We start from the raw sequence: 18,939 nt of genomic DNA on the forward strand, positions 1-18,939 counted from the left end.
CACTCCATCTCCTCTATTTCTTCTTCTTCTACTCTCTTCTTTCTTCTTTTGCTCGAGGACGTGCAACCTTCTAAGTTTGGTGTGGTAAAATCTAAAGCTTTTTGTTTTTTCATAACCATTTATGGCACCAAAGGCCGGAGAAACCTCTAGAAAGAGGAAAGGGAAGGCAAAAGCTTCCACCTCCAAGTCATGGGAGATGGAGAGATTCCTCTCAAGGGTGCATCAAGACCACTTCTATGAAGTTGTGGCCAAGAAGAAAGTGATCCCCGAGGTCCCTTTCAAACTCAAAAAGAATGAGCATTCGGAGATCCGACATGAGATCCGAAGAAGAGTTTGGGAAGTTCTCACCAACCCCATTCAACAAATCGGAATCTTAATGGTTCAAGAGTTCTATGCCAATGCATGGATCACCAAGAACCATGATCAAAGTGTGAACCCGGACCCTAAGAATTGGCTTACAATGGTTCGGGGGAATTACTTAGATTTTAGTCCGGAAAATGTAAGGTTGGCATTCAACTTGCCTATGATGCAAGAAGATGCACACCCATACACAAGAAGGGTCAACTTTAATCAAAGGTTGGACCAAGTCCTCATGGACATATGTGAAGAGGGCGCTCAATGGAAGAGTGATTCAAGAGGAAAGCTGGTTCAACTAAGAAGGCATGACCTCATGCCCGTGGCTAGGGGATGGTTGGAGTTCATCCAACGCTCAATCATTCCCACTAGCAACCGGTCCGAAGCTACTATAGACCGGGCTATCATAATACATAGCATCATGATTGGAGAGGAATCGGAAGTTCATGAGGTTATATCCCAAGAACTCTACAAGCTGGCGGACAAGTCCTCTCCTTTGGCTAGGTTAGCCTTCCCTTATCTCATTTGTCACCTTTGCAATTGGGTTGGAATTGACATAGAGGGAAACATTCTCATTGATGAGGACAAACCCATCACTAAGAAAAGGATGGAGCAAACAAGAGAACCTCATCAAGAGCATGAGGAAATTACTCATCATGAAATCCCTGAGATACCTCAAGGGATGCATCTTCCTCCACAAAACTATTGGGAGCAAATCAACACCTCCCTAGGAGAATTGAGTTCCAACATGGGACAACTAAGGATGGAGCACCAAGAGCATTCCATCCTCCTCCATGAAATTAGAGAAGATCAAAGAACCATGAGAGAAGAGAAACAAAGGCAAGGAAGAGACTTTGAGGAGCTCAAGCACTCCATAAGATCTTCAAGAGGAAGAACAAGCCGCCATCACTAAGGTGGACCCGTTCTTTAATTTCCTTGTTCTTTATTTTCTGTTTTTCGAAAATTATGCTTTATGTTTATCTATGTTTGTGTCTTTATTACATTATCATTAGTGTCTTAGTGTCTATGCCTTAAAGCTATGAAAATGAATCCATCACCTTTCTTAAATGAAAAATGTTTTTAATTGAAAAAGAAAAAGAAGTGCATGAATTTCAAATTTTAAAACAGTTTAATTATCTTGATGTGGTGGCAATACTATTGTTTTTCTGAATGAATGCTTGAACAGTGCATATTTTTTAATTTGATTGTTTATGAATGTTAAAATTGTTGGCTCTTGAAAGAATGAAAGGAAAAGGAGAAATGTTATCTGATGATCTGAAAAATCATAAAATTGATTCTTGAAGCATGAAAAAGCAGTGAAAAGCTTGCAAAAAAAAAAAAGCAAGCAGAAAAAGCCAATACCCCTTTAAACCAAAAGGCAAGGTTGATAAAAAGGATCCAAGGCTTTGAGCATCAGTGGATAGGAGGGCCCACAGGAATAAAATCCTGGCCTAAGCGGCTAAACCAAGCTGTCCCTAACCATGTGCTTGTGGCGTGAAGGTGTCAAGTGAAAACTTGAGACTTAGCGGTTAAAGTCAAGGTCCAAAGCAAAAAGAAAAGTGTGTTTAAGAACCCTGGACACCTCTAATTGGGGACTCTATCAAAGCTGAGTCACAATCTGAAAAGGTTCACCCCGTTATGTGTCTGTGGCATTTATGTATCCGGTGGTAATACTGGAAAACAAAGTGCTTAGGGCCACGGCCAAGACTCATAAAGTAGCTGTGTTCAAGAACCAACATACTTAACTAGGAGAATCAATCACACTATCTGGATTCTGAGTTCCTATAGATGCCAATCATTCTGAACTTCAAGGGATAAAGTGAGATGCCAAAACTGTTCAGAAGCAAAAATCTAAAAGCCCCGCTCATCTAATTAATATTGATCTTCATAGATGTTTTTGGAATTCATTGTATATTCTCTTCTTTTTTATCCTATTTGATTTTCAGTTGCTTGGGGACAAGCAACAATTTAAGTTTGGTGTTGTGATGAGCGGATAATTTATACGCTTTTTGGCATTGTTTTTAGTATGTTTTTAGTATATTTTAATTAGTTTTTATTATATTTTTATTAGTTTTTAAATAAAAATCACTCTTCAGGACTTTACTATGAGTTTGTGTGTTTTTTTGTGATTTCAGGTATTTTCTGGCTGAAATTGAGGGACCTGAGTAAAAATCTGATTCAGAGGCTGAAAAAGGACTGCAGATGTTGTTGGATTCTGACATCCCTTCACTCAAAGTGGATTTTCTGGAGCTATAGAAGTCTAATTGGCACGATCTCAATTGCGTTGGAAAGTAGACGTCCAGGGCTTTCCAGCAATATATAATAGTCTATACTTTTCTCGGGATTTGATGTCCCAAACAGGCGTTCCAAGTCAGCTCAAGAATTCTGGCGTTTAACTCCAAAACTGGCACAAAAGCTGGAGTTAAACGCCCAAACTGGCACAAAAGCTGGCATTTAACTCCAAGAAAAGTCTCTACAAAAAAATGCTTCAATGCTCAGCCCAAGCACACATCAAGTGGGCCCGGAAAAAGATTTCTGCATTAATTACTGATTTCTGTAACCCTAGGCTACTAGTTCTCTATAAATAGGACCTTTTGCTATTGTATTTTGATATATACTTTTGATCTTTGAGAGTCTTATGCACATTTGGAGGCTGGCCTCACGGCCATGCCTGAACCTTGTTCTTATGTATTTTCAACGGTGGAGTTTCTACACACCATAGATTAAGGTGTGGAGCTCTGATGTTCTTCATGAATTAATACAAAGTACTATTGTCCTTCTATTCAATTCAGCTTATTCTTGTTCTAAGATATCACTTGTTCTTCAACATGATGAATGTGATGATCCGTGACACTCATCATCATTCTCACCTATGAACGTGTGCCTAACAACCACCTCTGTTCTACCTTCGATTGAGTGTGTATCTCTTGGATTCCTTAATCAGAATCTTCGTGGTATAAGCTAGAATCCATTGGCGGCCATTCTTGAGAATCCGGAAAGTCTAAACCTTGTCTGTGGTATTCCGAGTAGGATTCAAGGATTGAATGACTGCGACGAGCTTCAAACTCGCGAGTGTTGGCCGTTAGTGACAGACGCAAAAGAATCACTGGATTCTATTCCGACATGATCGAGAACCGACAGATGATTAGCCGTGCTGTGACAGAGTGCATTGAACATTTTCACTGAGAGGACGGGATTGTAGGCATTGACAACGGTGATGCCCAACATACAGCTTGCCATGGAAAGGAGTATGAATGATTTGAAGAAGGCAATAGGATAGCAGAGGTTCAAGGGGAACAAAACATCTTCATAAGCTTATCTGAAATCCACCAACGAATTACATAAGTATCTCTATCTTTATTTTATGTTTTATTCATCTTTTAATTATCAATCCTCCATCACCATTTGAATCTGCCTGACTGAGATTTACAAGATGACCATAGCTTGCTTCAAGCCGACAGTCTCCATGGGATCGACCCTTACTCACGTAAGGTTTATTATTTGGACGACCCAGTGCACTTGCTGGTTAGTTGTACGGAATTGTGACAAAGTGTGATTCACGTTTGAAAGCTCCAAGTCTTTGGCGCCATTGTTGATGATCACAATTTCGTGCACCAGACGTCCATTGAGGTCTTCCTTAGTGGAAATCACTGCCTCTTCCTCCTCTCCAGGTTCGGCCGTGTGGGTAATGTTGATGGCCTTGCACTCTCTTTTTGGATTCTCTTCTGTATTACCTGGGAGAGTACTAGGAGGGAGTTCAGTGATTTTCTTACTCAGCTGACCCACTTGTGCCTCCAAATTTCTAATGGAGGATCTTGTTTTAGTCATGAAAGTTTGAGTGGTTTTAATTAGATCAGAGACTATGGTTGCTAAGTCAGAATGGCTCTACTTAAAATTCTCTGTCTGTTGCTGAGAAGATGATGGAAAAGGCTTGCTATTGCTAAACCTATTTCTTCCACCATTATTGTTGTTGAAGCCTTGTTGAGGCCTCTGTTGATCCTTCTATGAGAGGTTTGGATGATTTCTCCATGAAGGATTATAGGTGTTTCCATAGGGTTCTCCCATGTAATTCACCTTTTCCATTGCTGGGTTCTCAGGATCATAAGCTTCTTCTTCAGATGAAGCTTCATTGGTACTGCCTGTTGCTGCTTGCATTTCAGACAGACTTTGAGAAATCATATTGACTTGTTGATTCAATATTTTGTTCTGAGCCAATATGGCATTCAGAGTATCAATCTCAAGAACTCCTTTCTTCTGATTTGTCCCATTATTCACAGGATTCCTTTCAGAAGTATACATGAATTGGTTATTTGCAACCATTTCAATGAGTTCCTGAGCTTCTGCAGGCGTCTTCTTCAGATGAAGAGATCCTCCAGCAGAGCTGTCCAATGACATCTTGGGCAGTTTAGATAGACCATCATAGAAAATACCTATGATGCTCCATTCTGAAAGCATGTTAGAAGGACACCTTCTGATCAATTGCTTGTATCTTTCCCAGGCTTCATAGAGGGATTCACCTTCCTTTTGTCTGAAGGTTTAGACTTCCACTCTAAGCTTGCTCAATTTTTGAGGTGGAAAGAATTTTGCCAATAAGGAATTGACTAGCTTTTCCCAAGAGTTCAGGCTTTCTTTAGGTTGTGAATCCAACTGGTGTGCGAAATCGTGATCATTGCTTCCTTGGTAACGGCGCTAAAAACTCAATACGCACGTTCATGATCTTAATTCTATTTCACAACTTCGTACAACTAACCAGCAAGTGCACTGGGTCGTCCAAGTAATAAACCTTACGTGAGTAAGGGTCGATCCCACAGAGATTGTTGGTATTAAGCAAGCTATGGTCACCTTGTAAATCTCAGTCAGGCAGATATTAAAAGGTTATGGAGTTTTCGAATAATAATAATAATTAAACAGAAAATAAAGATAGAGATACTTATGTAATTCATTAGTCAGAATTTCAGATAAGTGTATAGAGATACTTTCGTTCCTCTGAACCTCTGCTTTCCTGCTACCTTCATCCAATCAATCCTACTCCCTTCCATGGCAAGCTTTGTGTAGGGCATCACCGTTGTCAATATCTACTTCCCATCCTCTCTGTGAAAATGGTCTGATGCGTTGTCACTGCATAGCTAATCATCTGGAGGTTCTCGATCACACTGGAATAGGATTCACCCTCCTTTTGCGTCTGTCACTACGCCCGATACTCGTGAGTTTGAAGTTCATCACAACCATCCCTTCCCGGATCCTACTCGGAATACCACAGACAAGGTTTAGACTTTTCAGATCTCAGGAATGGCCATCCATGGGTTCTAACTTATACCACGAACATTCTAATATCTCGGACTTGGTCCTTTGTATTAGATATCCAAGAGATACTCATTCTAGCTTGTTTGCATGTAGAACGGAAGTGTTTGTCAGGCACGCGTTCATAGGTGAGAATGATTATAAGCGTCACATAATCATCACATTCATCATGTTCTTGGGTGCGAATGGATATCTTAGAATAGGAATAAGCTTGAAATGAATAGAAAAACAGTAGTACTTTGTATTAATTCATGAGGAACAGCAGAGCTCCACACCTTAATCTATGGAGTGTAGAAACTCTACCGTTGAAAATACATAAGTGATAATGGTCCAGGCATGGCCGAATGGCCAGCCCCTATGAAAGTCTAAGATAGCATAAAACTAATCAAAGATGATCCGAAGATGTAAATACAATAGTAAAAAGTCCTATTTATACTAAACTAGTTACTAGGGTTTACAGAAATGAGTAAATGATGCAAAAATCCACTTCTGGGGCCCACTTGGTGTGTGCTTGGGCTGAGCATTGAGCTTTACACGTGCAGAGGCTTCTCTTGGAGTTGAACGCCAGTTTGTAACCTGTTTCTGGCGTTTGACTCCACTTTGCAATCTGTTTCTGGCATTTAACTCCAGAATGCAGCATGGAACTGGCGTTGAATGCCAGTTTGCGTCATCTAAACTCGGGCAAAGTATGGACTATTATATATTGCTGGAAATCCCTGGATGTCTACTTTCCAACGCAATTGAGAGCGTGCCATTTGGTGTTCTGTAGCTCCAGAAAATCCACTTTGAGTGCAGGGAGGTCAGAATCCCACAACATCTGCAGTCCTTTTTCAGCCTGAATCAGATTTTTGCTTAGGTCCCTCAATTTCAGCCAGAAATTACCTGAAATCCCAGAAAAATACACAAACTCATAGTAAAGTCCAGAAATGTGAATTTTAATTAAAAACTAATAAAAATATACTAAAAGCTAACTAAATCATTCTAAAAACTATGTAAAAACAATGCCAAAAAGCGTATAAATTATCCGCTCATCACAACACCAAACTTAAATTGTTGCTTGTCCCCAAGGAACTGAAAATCAAATAGGATAAAAAGAAGAGAATATACTATAAATTCCAAAATATCAATGAAACTTAGCTCCAATCAGATGAGCGGGACTTGTAGCTTTTTGACTCTTGAATAGTTTTGGCATCTCACTTTATCCATTGAGGTTCAGAATTATTGGTATCTATAGGAACTTAGAATTCAGATAGTATTATTGATTCTCCTAGTTCAGTATGTTGATTCTTGAACACAGCTACTTTATGAGTCTTGGCCGTGGCCCTAAGCACTTTGTTTTCCAGTATTACCACCGAATACATAAATGCCATAGACACATAACTGGGTGAACCTTTTCAAATTGTGACTCAGCTTTACTAAAGTCCCCAATTAGATGTGTCCAGGGTTCTTAAGCACACTCTTCTTTTTGCTTTGGACCTTGACTTTAACCGCTCAGTCTCAAGTTTTCACTTAACACCTTCACACGAAAAGCACATGGTTAGGGATAGCTTGGTTTAGCCGCTTAGGCCAGGATTTTATTCCTTTAGGCCCTCCTATCCACTAATGCTCAAAGCCTTGGATCCTTTTTTATTACCTTTGCCTTTTGGTTTTAAGGGCTATTGGCTTTTTGCTCTTGCCTTTTGGTTTAAAGAGCTTTTGGCTTTTTCTGCTTGCTTTTTCTTTTTCTTTTTCTCTTTTTTTTTCGCTAATTTTTTTTTCTGCAAGCTTTTGTATTCACTGCTTTTTCTTGCTTCAAGAATCATTTTTATGATTTTTCAGATTATCAAATAACATGTCTCCTTTTTCCTTATTCTTCAAGAGCCAACATATTTAACATTCATAAACATCAACTTCAAAAGACATATGCACTGTTCAAGCATTCATTCAGAAAACAAAAAGTATTGTCACCTCATCAAAATAATTAAACTAGTTTCAAGGATGAATTCGAAACCATATACTTCTTGTTCTTTTGTAATTAAAACATTTTTCATTCAAGAGAGGTGATGGATTCATATTCATAACTTTAAGGCATATACACTTCGACACTAGTGATCATATAGTAAAGACACAAACATAAATAAAACATAAAGCTCAAAAATAGAAAAACAGAAAATAAATAGACAAGAAGATTAAGGAATGAGTCCACCTTAGTGAGGGTGGCGTCTTCCTCTTCTTGAAAAACCAATGGTGCTTTTGAGCTCCTCTATGTCTCTTCCTTGTCTTTGTTGCTCCTCCCTCATAGCTCTTTGATCTTCTCTAATTTCATGGAGGATGATAGAGTGCTCTTGATGCTCCACCCTTAGTTGTCCCATGTTGGAACTTAATTCTCCTAGGGAAGTGTTGATTTGTTCCCAATAATTCTGTGGAGGAAAGCGCATCCCCCGAGGCATCTCAGGGATTTCATGGTGAGGAATTTCCTCATGTTCATGTTGAGGTCCATGATCTCTTGTTTGCTCTATCCTTTTCTTAGTGATGAGCTTTTGAGATGGATCTCTCCATCTCCCATGACTCAGAGGTGGAAGCTTTTGCCTTCTCTTTCCTCTTTCTAGAGGTTTCTCTGGCCTTAGGTGTCATAAATGGTTATGGAAAACCAAAAAGCAACGCTTTTACCACACCAAACTTAGAAGGTTTGCTCGTCCTCGAGCAAAAGAAGAGAAGAGGGAGTAGAAGAAGAAGAAAATAGATGAGATGGAGAGGTGTGAGTGGTTCGGCCAAGGGGGTTTTAGGTGGTTATGATGTGTGAAAAGGAAAGAGTGATGGTTGGAATTTGAGTGGGTGGGTGTAGGTGGGTTGTATGATGGTTTTGGAGGAGTAGTGGAGGTGATTGGTGGAGGTTATTTGGGGAAGAGAGTTATGAAAAGGTGTGAAGGGGAGAGAAGAAGTGGTGGGGATCCTGTGGGGTCCACAGATCATATGGGAATCCTGTGGGGTCTACAGATCCTGAGGTGTCAAGGATTTTTCATCCCTGCACCTTTTAGACGTGTAAAATGCCCTATACATGCAATCCTGGCATTTAACGCCAGACTGCTACCTGTTTCTGGCGTTAAACACCACTTCCATGCTCTGTTCTGGCGTTTAACGCCAGGTAGATGCTTGTTTCTGGCATTAAACGCCAGCTTGGTGCCTGTTTCTGGCGTTAAACGTCAGACAGGTGCTTGTTTCTGGCGTTTAAACGCCAGACTGTTCTCCTCCAGGGTGTGCTATTTTTCATTCTATTTTTCATTTTGTATTTGATTTTTCAGTAGTTTTTGTGACTTCACATGATTATCAACCTAAAGAAAACATAAAATAACACTAGAAAATAAATAAACATAATTAGATAACATTGGGTTGCCTCCCAACAAGCGCTTCTTTAATGTCAATAGCTTGACACTGAGCTCTCATGGAGCCTCACAGATGTTCAGAGCACGGTTGGAACCTCCCAACACCAAATTTAGAGTTTGAATGTGGGGGTTCAACACCAAACTTAGAGTTTGGTTGTGGCCTCCCAACACCAAACTTAGAGTTTGACTATGGGGGCTTTGGTTGACTCTGCAGTAAAAGAAGCTTTTCATGCTTCCTCTCCATGGTTACAGAAGGAGATCCTTGAGTTTTAAACACAAGGTTTTCCTCATTCAGTTGAAGGATCAATTCTCCTCTGTCCACATCAATCACAGCTCTTGCTGTAGCTAGGAAGGGTCTTCCAAGGATGATGGATTCATCCTCATCCTTCCCAGTGTCTAGGATTATGAAATCAGCAGGGATGTAAAGGCCTTTAACCTTTACTAGCACGTCCTCTACTTGTCCATAAGCCTGTTTTCTTGAGTTGTCTGCCATCTCTAATGAGATTCTGGCAGCTTGCACCTCAAAGATTCCCAGTTTCTCCATCACAGAGAGTGGCATGAGGTTTATCCCTGATCCAAGGTCACATAGAGCCTTCTCAAAGGTCATGGTGCCTAAGATACAAGGTATTAAGAACTTTCCAGGATCCTGTTTCTTCTGAGGCAATCTCAGTTGATCCAGATCACTTAGTTCATTGATGAGCAATGGAGGTTCATCTTCCCAAGTTTCATTACCAAATAATTTGGCATTCAACTTCATGATTGCACCAAGGTACTTGGCAACTTGCTCTTCAGTAACATCTTCATTCTCTTCAGAAGAAGAATACTCATCAGAGCTCATGAATGGCATAAGGAGGTTCAATGGAATCTCTATGGTCTCTAGATGAGCCTCAGATTCCTTTGGTTCCTCAGAGGAAAACTCCTTGTTAATCACTGGACGTCCCAGGAGGTCTTCCTCACTGGGATTCACGTCCTCTCCCTCCCTTGTAGGTTCGGCCATGATGGTTAAATCAATGGCCTTGCACTCTCTTTTTCGATTCTCTTCAGTATTGCTTGGGAGAGTACTAGTAGGAGTTTCAGTAACTCTTTTACTCAGCTGGCCCACTTGTGCCTCCAGATTTCTAATGGAGGACCTTGTTTCATTCATGAAACTTAAAGTGGCCTTAGATAGATCAGAGACTATATTTGCCACACTAGATGGATTCTGCTCAGAACTCTCTGTCTTTTGCTGAGTGGATGATGGAAAAGGTTTGCTATTGCTAAACCTGTTTCTTCCACCATTGTTAAAGCCTTGTTGAGGCTTTTGTTGATCCTTCCATGAGAGATTTGGGTGATTTCTCCATGAGGGATTATAGGTATTTCCATAGGGTTCTCCCATGTAATTCACCTCTGCTATTGCAGGGTTCTCACGATCATAAGCTTCTTCTACAGAAGACGCCTCTATAGTACTGTTGGATGATTCCTTCAATCCATTCAGACTCTGAGAGATCATATTGACTTACTGAGTCAATATTTTATTCTGAGCCAATATGGCATTCAGAGTATCAATTTCAAGAACTCCCTTCTTCATAGGCGTCCCATTATTCACAGGATTCCTTTCAGAAGTGTACATGAACTGGTTATTTGCAACCATGTCAATGAGTTCTTGAGCTTCTGCAGGCATTTTCTTTAGGTGAATGGATCCACCTGCAGAATGGTCCAGTGACATCTTTGATAATTCAGACAGACCATCGTAGAATATATCTAGGATGGTCCATTCTGAAAGCATGTCAGAAGGACACTTTTTGGTCAGTTCCTTATATCTCTCCCAAGCTTCATAGAGGGATTCACCTTCCTTCTGTCTGAAGGTTTGGACATCCACTCTAAGCTTACTAAGCTTTTGAGGAGGAAAGAACTTGGCTAAGAAAGCCTTGACCAGCTTATCCCAAGAGTTCAGGCTATCATTAGGTTGAGAGTCCAACCATACTCTAGCTCTGTCTCTTACAGCAAATGGGAAAAGCATAAGCCTGTAGACCTCGGGATCAACCCCATTGGTCTTAACAGTGTCACAGATCTGCAAGAATTCAGTTAAGAACTGAAAAGGATCTTCTGATGGGAGTCCATGAAACTTGCAATTCTGTTGCATTAGAGAAACTAATTGAGGTTTAAGCTCAAAATTGTTTGCTCCAATGGCAGGGATTGAGATGCTTCTTCCATGTAAAGTGGAATTTGGTGCAGTAAAGTCACCAAGCATCTTCCTTGCATTGTTATTATTTTCGGCCATGTTGTCTTCTTTCTCGAAAATTTCTGTCAAATTTTTTCCAGAGAGTTGTGCTTTAGCTTCCCTTAGCTTCCTCTTCAGAGTCCTTTTAGGTTCAGGATCAGCTTCAACAAGAATGTTCTTATCCTTGTTCCTACTCATATGAAAAAGAAGATAACACAAAAGAAAATATGGAATCCTCTATGTCACAGTATTGAGATTCCTTTATGTGAGTATAAAAAGAGAAGAATGTAAGAAGGAGAAGAGATAAACTCGAACAAAGAAAAGAATATGGTGTTCGAATTTTGAGATGAAGAGAAGTGTTAGTAAATAAATAAATAAATAAATAATTAGAAGGAGATGAGAGAGAGGGAATTTCGAAAATTAATTAAATTAAAATTAAAATTTAAAGTTAAATTTTGAAAATTAAAATTGAAATCAAATTAAATTAAATTTTTAAAACAATTAATTAATTAAAAAGGAATTTTTTTTTTTGAAAAAGAGGGAAGGGATTTTTGAAAATTAGAGAGAGAATTAGTTAGGTAGTTTTGAAAAAGATATGATTGAAACAAAAAGATAAGATTGATTGAAAAAAAGATTTGAAAATCAATTTTAAAAGATAAGAGGTTAGAAAAGAAGTTAGAAAAGATTTTGAAATTGATTTTGAAAAAGATGTGATTGAAATTTATTTTGAGAAAGATTTGAAAAAGAAATTTAAAAAGATTTGATTTTGAAAATTAAAGTTGATTACTTGACTAACAAGAAACTAAAAAGATATGATTCTAGAGTTTAAAGATTGAATCTTTCTTAATAGGCAAGTAACAACTTAATATTTTTGAATCAATCACATTAATTGTTAGTATTAAATTCGAAAATATGGAATAAAAATAAGAAAAATATTTTTGAAAATCATTTTGGAATTTTCAAAAATTATGAAAGGAAAAATGAGAAAGATTTGATTTTTTTGAAAGAGAATTGAAAAAGATAGAGTTTTTAAAATGAAAATTTGATTTGACTCATAAGAAACCACTAAATTTTAAAATTTTTTTAAAAAGTCAACTAAAATTTTCGAATTTGATGAGAAGAAAAGGGAAAGATTTTTATTTTTTTGATTTTTAAATTTTTAATAATGAGAGAGAAAAACAACCCAAAGACTCAATGCATGAAAATTTTGGATTAAAACATGTGATGCATGCAAGAACACTATGAATATCAAGATGAACACCAAGAACACTTTGAATGTCGAGATGAACACCAAGAACTTATTTTTGAAAAATTTTCAAGAAAAGAAAAAATGCAACACACCAAACTTAAAAATTTTTATTCTTTAGACATTAACAAATTGAAAATGCATATGAAAAACAAAAAAAGACACAAAAAAAGAAAATATGAAGATCAAACAAGAAGACTGGCCAAGAACAACTTGAAGATCATGAAGAATGTAATTCATGAGATTTTCGAAAATAATTTTTTTTTTGAAAATTAAAAAGATGCAATTGACACCAAACTTAAAACTTGACTCTAGACTCAAACAAGAAACATCAAATTTTTGGTTTTTATGATTTTATTAATTTTTTTATTTTTCGAAAATTAATTGGCAAAAACGAAAAAGAAGAAATTATTTTTTTTTTGTATTTTTCGAAAATAAGAAATAAAAAGCTTAAAAATAAAATAAAGTTACCTAATCTGAGCAACAAGATGAACCGTCAGTTGTCCAAACTCGAACAATCCCCGGCAACGGCGCTAAAAACTTGGTGTGCGAAATCGTGATCATTGCTTCCTTGGTAACGGTGCTAAAAACTCAATACGCACGTTCATGATCTTAATTCTATTTCACAACTTCGTACAACTAACCAGCAAGTGCACTGGGTCGTCCAAGTTATAAACCTTACGTGAGTAAGGGTCGATCCCACGGAGATTGTTGGTATGAAGTAAGCTATGGTCACCTTGTAAATCTCAGTCAGGCGGATATTAAAAGGTTATGTAGTTTTCGAATAATAATAATAATTAAACAGAAAATAAAGATAGAGATACTTATGTAATTCATCAATGAGAATTTCAGATAAGTGTATAGAGATGCTTTCGTTCCTCTGAACCTCTGTTTTCCTGCTGCCTTCATCCAATCAATCCTACTCCCTTCCATGGCAAGCTTTATGTAGGGCATCACCGTTGTCAATGGCTACTTTCCATCCTCTCTGTGAAAATGGTCCGATGCGCTGTCACTGCATGGCTAATCATCTGGAGGTTCTCGATCACACTGGAATAGGATTCACCCTCCTTTTGCGTCTGTCACTACGCCCAGTACTCGCGAGTTTGAAGTTCGTCACAGCCATCCCTTTCCGGATCCTACTCGGAATATCATAGACAAGGTTTAGACTTTCCGAATCTCAGGAATGGCCATCCATGGGTTCTATTTTATACCACGAAGATTCTAATATCTTGGACTCGGTCCTCTGTATTAGATATCCAAGAGATACTCATTCTAGCTTGTTTGCATGTAGAACGGAAGTGTTTGTCAGGCATGCGCTCATAGGTGAGAATGATGATGAGCGTCACATAATCATCACATTCATCATGTTCTTGGGTGCGAATGGATATCTTAGAATAGGAATAAGCTTGAATTGAATAGAAAAACAGTAGTACTTTGTATTATTTCGTGAGGAACAGCAGAGCTCTACACCTTAATCCATGGAGTGTAGAAACTCTACCGTTGAAAATACATAAGTCTAAGATGGCATAAAACTAATCAAAGATGATCCGAAGATGTAAATACAATAGTAAAAAGTTTTATTTATACTAAACTAGTTATCAGGGTTTACAGAAATGAGTAAATGATGCAAAAATCCACTTCTGGGGCCCACTTGGTGTGTGCTTGGGCTGAGTATTGAGCTTTACACGTGTAGAGGCTTCTCTTGGAGTTGAACACCAGTTTGTAACCTATTTTTGGCGTTTAACTCCACTTTGCAACCTGTTTCTGGCGTTTAACTCCAGAATGCAGCATGGAACTGGAGTTGAACGCCAGTTTGCGTCGTCTAAACTCGGGCAAAGTATGGACTATTATATATTACTGGAAAGTCCTGGATGTCTAGTTTCCAAAGCAATTGAGAGCGCGCCATTTGGAGTTATGTAGCTCCAGAAAATCCACTTTGAGTGCAGGGAGGTCAGAATCCAACAGCATCTGCAGTCCTTTTTCAGCCTGAATCAGATTTTTGCTCAGGTCCCTCAATTTCAGCCAGAAATTACCTAAAATCACAGAAAAATACACAAACTCAAAGTAAAGTCCAGAAATGTGAATTTTAATTAAAAACTAATAAAAATAAACTAAAAACTAACTAAATCATACTAAAAACTATGTAAAAATAATGCCAAAAAGCGATTTATCCGCTCATCACCAACCATGTTCTATCTCTGTCTCTTACAACAAAAGGAAAAAGCATAAGCTTGTAGACCTCGGGATCAACCCCATTGGTCTTGACAGTGTCACAGGTTTGCAAGAATTCAGCTAAGAACTGATGAGGTTCTTCCAATGGAAGTCCATGAAACTTGCAATTCTGTTGCATTAGAGAAACTAATTGAGGCTTAAGCTCAAAGTTGTTTGCTCCAATGGCAGGGATTGAGATGCTTCTCCCGTAGAAGTCAGGGGTAGGTGCAGTAAAGTCACCAAGCACCTTCCTTGCATTGTTGGCATTGTTGTTGTTTTCGGCTGCCATGGCTTCTTCTTGTTTGAAAAGTTCTGTTAGGTCCTCTATAGAGAGTTGTACTTTAGCTTCTTTTAGATTTCTCTTCAAGGTCCTTTCAGGTTGAAGTTCAGCTTCAACAAGAATGCCTTTGTTCTTGCTCCTGCTCATATGAAAAGAGAGGAGAAGAAGATATGGAATCCTCTATGTCACAGTATAGAGATTCCTTGAGGTGTCAGAGGTAAAGAAGAATAGAAGGATGAGGTAGAGAAGAGAGAATTTGAACATATCAAGAGGGATAGAGTTCGAATTGTACATTGAGGAGGAGTGTTAGTCCATAAATAGAAGGATGTGAGAAGAGGGGAAGAATTTTTGAAAATAAAGTAAAAAGATTTTGAAATAATTAAGAAAAATTCTGAAAATTTGGTAAATGATTTTTGAAAACTAAGATTGGGAAAGAAATTAAGTGATTTTTTAAAAAAAAAGATTTTGAAATTAGAAATTAAAAAGAAATGATTGAAACTTAATTTTGAAAAAGATGTGATTGAAAAGACATGATTGAGAAGATATGATTGAGAACCAAATTTAAAAGAAGAAAGTTTTTAAAATTAAAGTTGATTACTTGACCAACAAGAAATTAAAAGATATGATTCTAGAATTAAAACTTTTGATCCTTTCTTAATAGGCAAGTAATAACTTGAAAATTTTGAATTAAATCACTAATTGTAGTAAGGATTTTCGAAAATAGTAATAAATAAAAAAAATTGAAAAGAAATTGATTTTGAAAAGATATGATTTGAAAAAAATTTGATTTTGAAAAATTATGAAAATTTGAAAAAGATTTGAATTAAAAACAAAATCTTCCCTCTAGTGTCCTCCTGGCATTAAACGCCCAGAATGGCATCCATTCTGGCGTTTAACGCCCAAAATGCTACCTTTTTGGGCGTTTAACGCCCAGCTAGGTACCCTGGTTGGCGTTTAAATGCCAGTTTTCCTTCTTCATTGGGCGTTTTGAATGCCCAGCTTTTTCCCTGTAATTCCTCTGCTGCATGTTCTGAATCTTCAATTCTCTGTATTATTGACATGAAAAGACACAATTTTTAAATTATTTTGAATTTTTTAATGATGAGAAACAATAAAAAATGCAACTAAGATCAAATAAACAATGCATGCAAGACACCAAACTGAGAAGTTTGTATACTAAGGACTATAACAATTTAAAAATGCATGTAAGAAACAACAAAAGACACAAAATAAGAGAAATTAAAGATCAGAGTACTGGAATCATCAAGAACAACTTGAAGATCAATGAAGAACATATGCAAGAAGAATAAAGACATGCAATTGACACCAAACTTAAGATTAGACACTAGACTCAAACAAGAAACATAAAATATTTTTGATTTTATAAATTTTATAATTTTTTTGTGATTTTTCGAAAATTATATGGAAAAGAAGAATAAAGAGATTCAAAATTTTTAATAAGAATTCCAGGAATCATGCAATGTTAGTCTAAAACTCTGGTCCAGGAATTAGACATAGGTTACTAGCCAGCCAAGCTTTTAGTGAAAGCTTCGGTCCAAAACACTAGACATGGCCAATGGCCAGCTAAGCTTTAGCAAATCATTATGTTCAACAGCAAGATTGATAGAAATCAACAAGCTCTTGTGATGATAAGTTGAAACCTCGGTCCAAAAGATTAGACATGGCTTCACAGCCAGCCAGATTTCAACAGATCATCATGAAACTCTAGAATTCATTCTTAAAAACTCTGAAGAACAGAATAGAAATAATTTTTTTTTTTGAAATTTTTTGAAAATTGAAAAGTAATAAGCTTAAACATAAAATAAAATTACCTAATCTAAGCAACAAGATGAACCGTCAGTTGTCCAAACTCGAACAATCCCCGACAACGGCGCCAAAAACTTGGTGCACGAAATTGTGATCATCAATGGCGCCAACAACTTGGTACGCACATTTGCAATCTCAACTCTTTATCACAACTCCGCACAACTAACCAGCAAGTGCACTGGGTCGTCCAAGTAATAAACCTTACGTGAGTAAGGGTCGATCCCACGGAGATTGTCGGCTTGAAGCAAGCTATGGTCATCTTGTAAATCTCAGTCAGGCGGATTCAAATGGTTATGGAGAATAGATAATTAAAAGATGAATAAAACATAAAATAAAGATAGAGATACTTATGTAATTCATTGGTAGGAATTTCAGATAAGCGTATGAAGATGCTTTGTTCCTCCTAAACTTCTGCTTTCCTATTGCCTTCTTCCAATCATTCATACTCCTTTCCATGGAAAGCTTTAAGTTGGGCATTACCGTTGTCAATGGCTACTTCCCGTCCTCTCAGTGAAAATGTTCCAAATGCGTTGTCACCGCACGGCTAATCATCTGTCGGTTCTCGATCATGTTGGAATAGGATCCATTGATCCTTTTGCGTCTGTCACTACGCCCAACACTCGCGAGTTTGAAGCTCGTCACAGTCATCCCTTCCCAGATCCTACTCAGAATACCACAGACAAGTTTTACACTTTTTGGACCTCAGGAATGGCCACCAATAATTCTAACCTATACCATGAAGGTTTTAATCTTAGATTAGAAAGCCAAGAGATACACATTCAAGCTTGTTTGCATGTAGAATGGAAGTGGTTGTCAGGCACAAGTTCATGGGTGAGAATGGTGATGAGTGTCACATAATCATCACATTCATCATGTTCTTGAGTGCGAATGAATATCTTGGAGAAGAAATAGACTTGAGTTGAATAGAAAAACAATAGTACTTTGCATTAATTCATGAGGAACAGCAGAGCTCCACAAAAGGTCTAGGCATGGCCGAATGGCCAGCCTCCAAGGTCTAAAGACTAAACGTCCAAAGATTATTCTTTAGTGTGTAAAAGTATGAAAATACAATAGCAAAAGGTCCTATTTGTAGAAAACTAGTAACCTAGGGTTTACAGAAATGAGTAAATGATGCAGAATCCACTTCCGGGCCCACTTGGTGTGTGCTTGGGCTGAGTATTGAAGCTTTCATGTGTAGAGACTTTTCTTGGAGTTAAACGCCAGCTTTTGTGCCAGTTTGGGCGTTCAACTCCATCTTTTATCCCAATTCTGCCGTTTTGACGCCAGAATTTCTATGCTGACTTGGGACGCTGGTTTGGGCCATCAAATCTCGAGCAAAGTATAGACTATTATATATTGCTGGAAAGCCCAGGTGTCTACTTTCCAAGGCAATTGAGAGCGTAGAAATTGGGCATCTGTAGCTCCAGAAAATCCACTTCGAGTGCTAGGAGGTCAGAATCCAACAGCATTTGCAGTCCTTTTTCAGCCTCTGAATCAGATTATTGCTCAGGTCCCTTAATTTCAGCCAGAAAATACCTAATATCATAGAAAAACACATAAACTCATAGTAAAGTCCAGAAATGTGATTTTTATTTAAAAACTAATAAAAACATAATAAAAATTAACTAAAACATACTAAAAACATACTAAAGCAATGCCAAAAAGCGTATAAATTATCCGCTCATTAGAGCTCTGTTGTACTTGATGGATTAATGATAGTTAACTTCTTCTTCTCTTCATCTTCTCTTTGATTTGCTAGAAGGAATTGCGTTTTAATGTTAGTGTTCAATTATCTTGGGAAAGAGATTAAATGCAAAATGGTTCCATGGGAACCTTGGAAAAGGAAACATGAAACCAAGCTAGAAATCCCTTCTCACACTTGAGTTGGATCTGGGTTTTGGTGTTTGGATATGGTGACATATAATCCTCCCTCTACTTGGACCTATGATGATGTGTGGTATAATCAGGGACCAAGCATATCTCTCTTCATGAGCAATTAGACCAAGGAATTGGCTATTGATCAAGATCTGAGAGATTGAATCACCAAGGGATTGGGGTTCAATCAATCATGATTACCAATAGGTCAATGAGTTGCATGATTGAAGATGATATGAACTGGATTTAATCCCAAGAGAACAACATCTCCTGATCTCAATGA

General features: G+C 37.8%; 2 non-coding genes across 2 annotated transcripts; both read left to right on the top strand.

The window, feature by feature from the left end:
* Positions 1-4,803: 4,803 nt before the first annotated feature.
* On the top strand, positions 4,804-4,911 carry LOC112780534 (small nucleolar RNA R71). Its single transcript, XR_003191363.1, has one exon. It is a non-coding gene; the product is annotated as a small nucleolar RNA R71 (small nucleolar RNA).
* Positions 4,912-10,776: 5,865 nt separating this feature from the next.
* LOC112782076 (small nucleolar RNA R71) lies at positions 10,777-10,884 on the top strand. The gene has a single exon (XR_003192817.1). It is a non-coding gene; the product is annotated as a small nucleolar RNA R71 (small nucleolar RNA).
* Positions 10,885-18,939: the final 8,055 nt, after the last annotated feature.

The sequence above is a fragment of the Arachis hypogaea genome, chromosome 19, assembly GCF_003086295.3.
Source record: "Arachis hypogaea cultivar Tifrunner chromosome 19, arahy.Tifrunner.gnm2.J5K5, whole genome shotgun sequence".
NCBI classification, from domain to species: domain Eukaryota; kingdom Viridiplantae; phylum Streptophyta; class Magnoliopsida; order Fabales; family Fabaceae; genus Arachis; species Arachis hypogaea.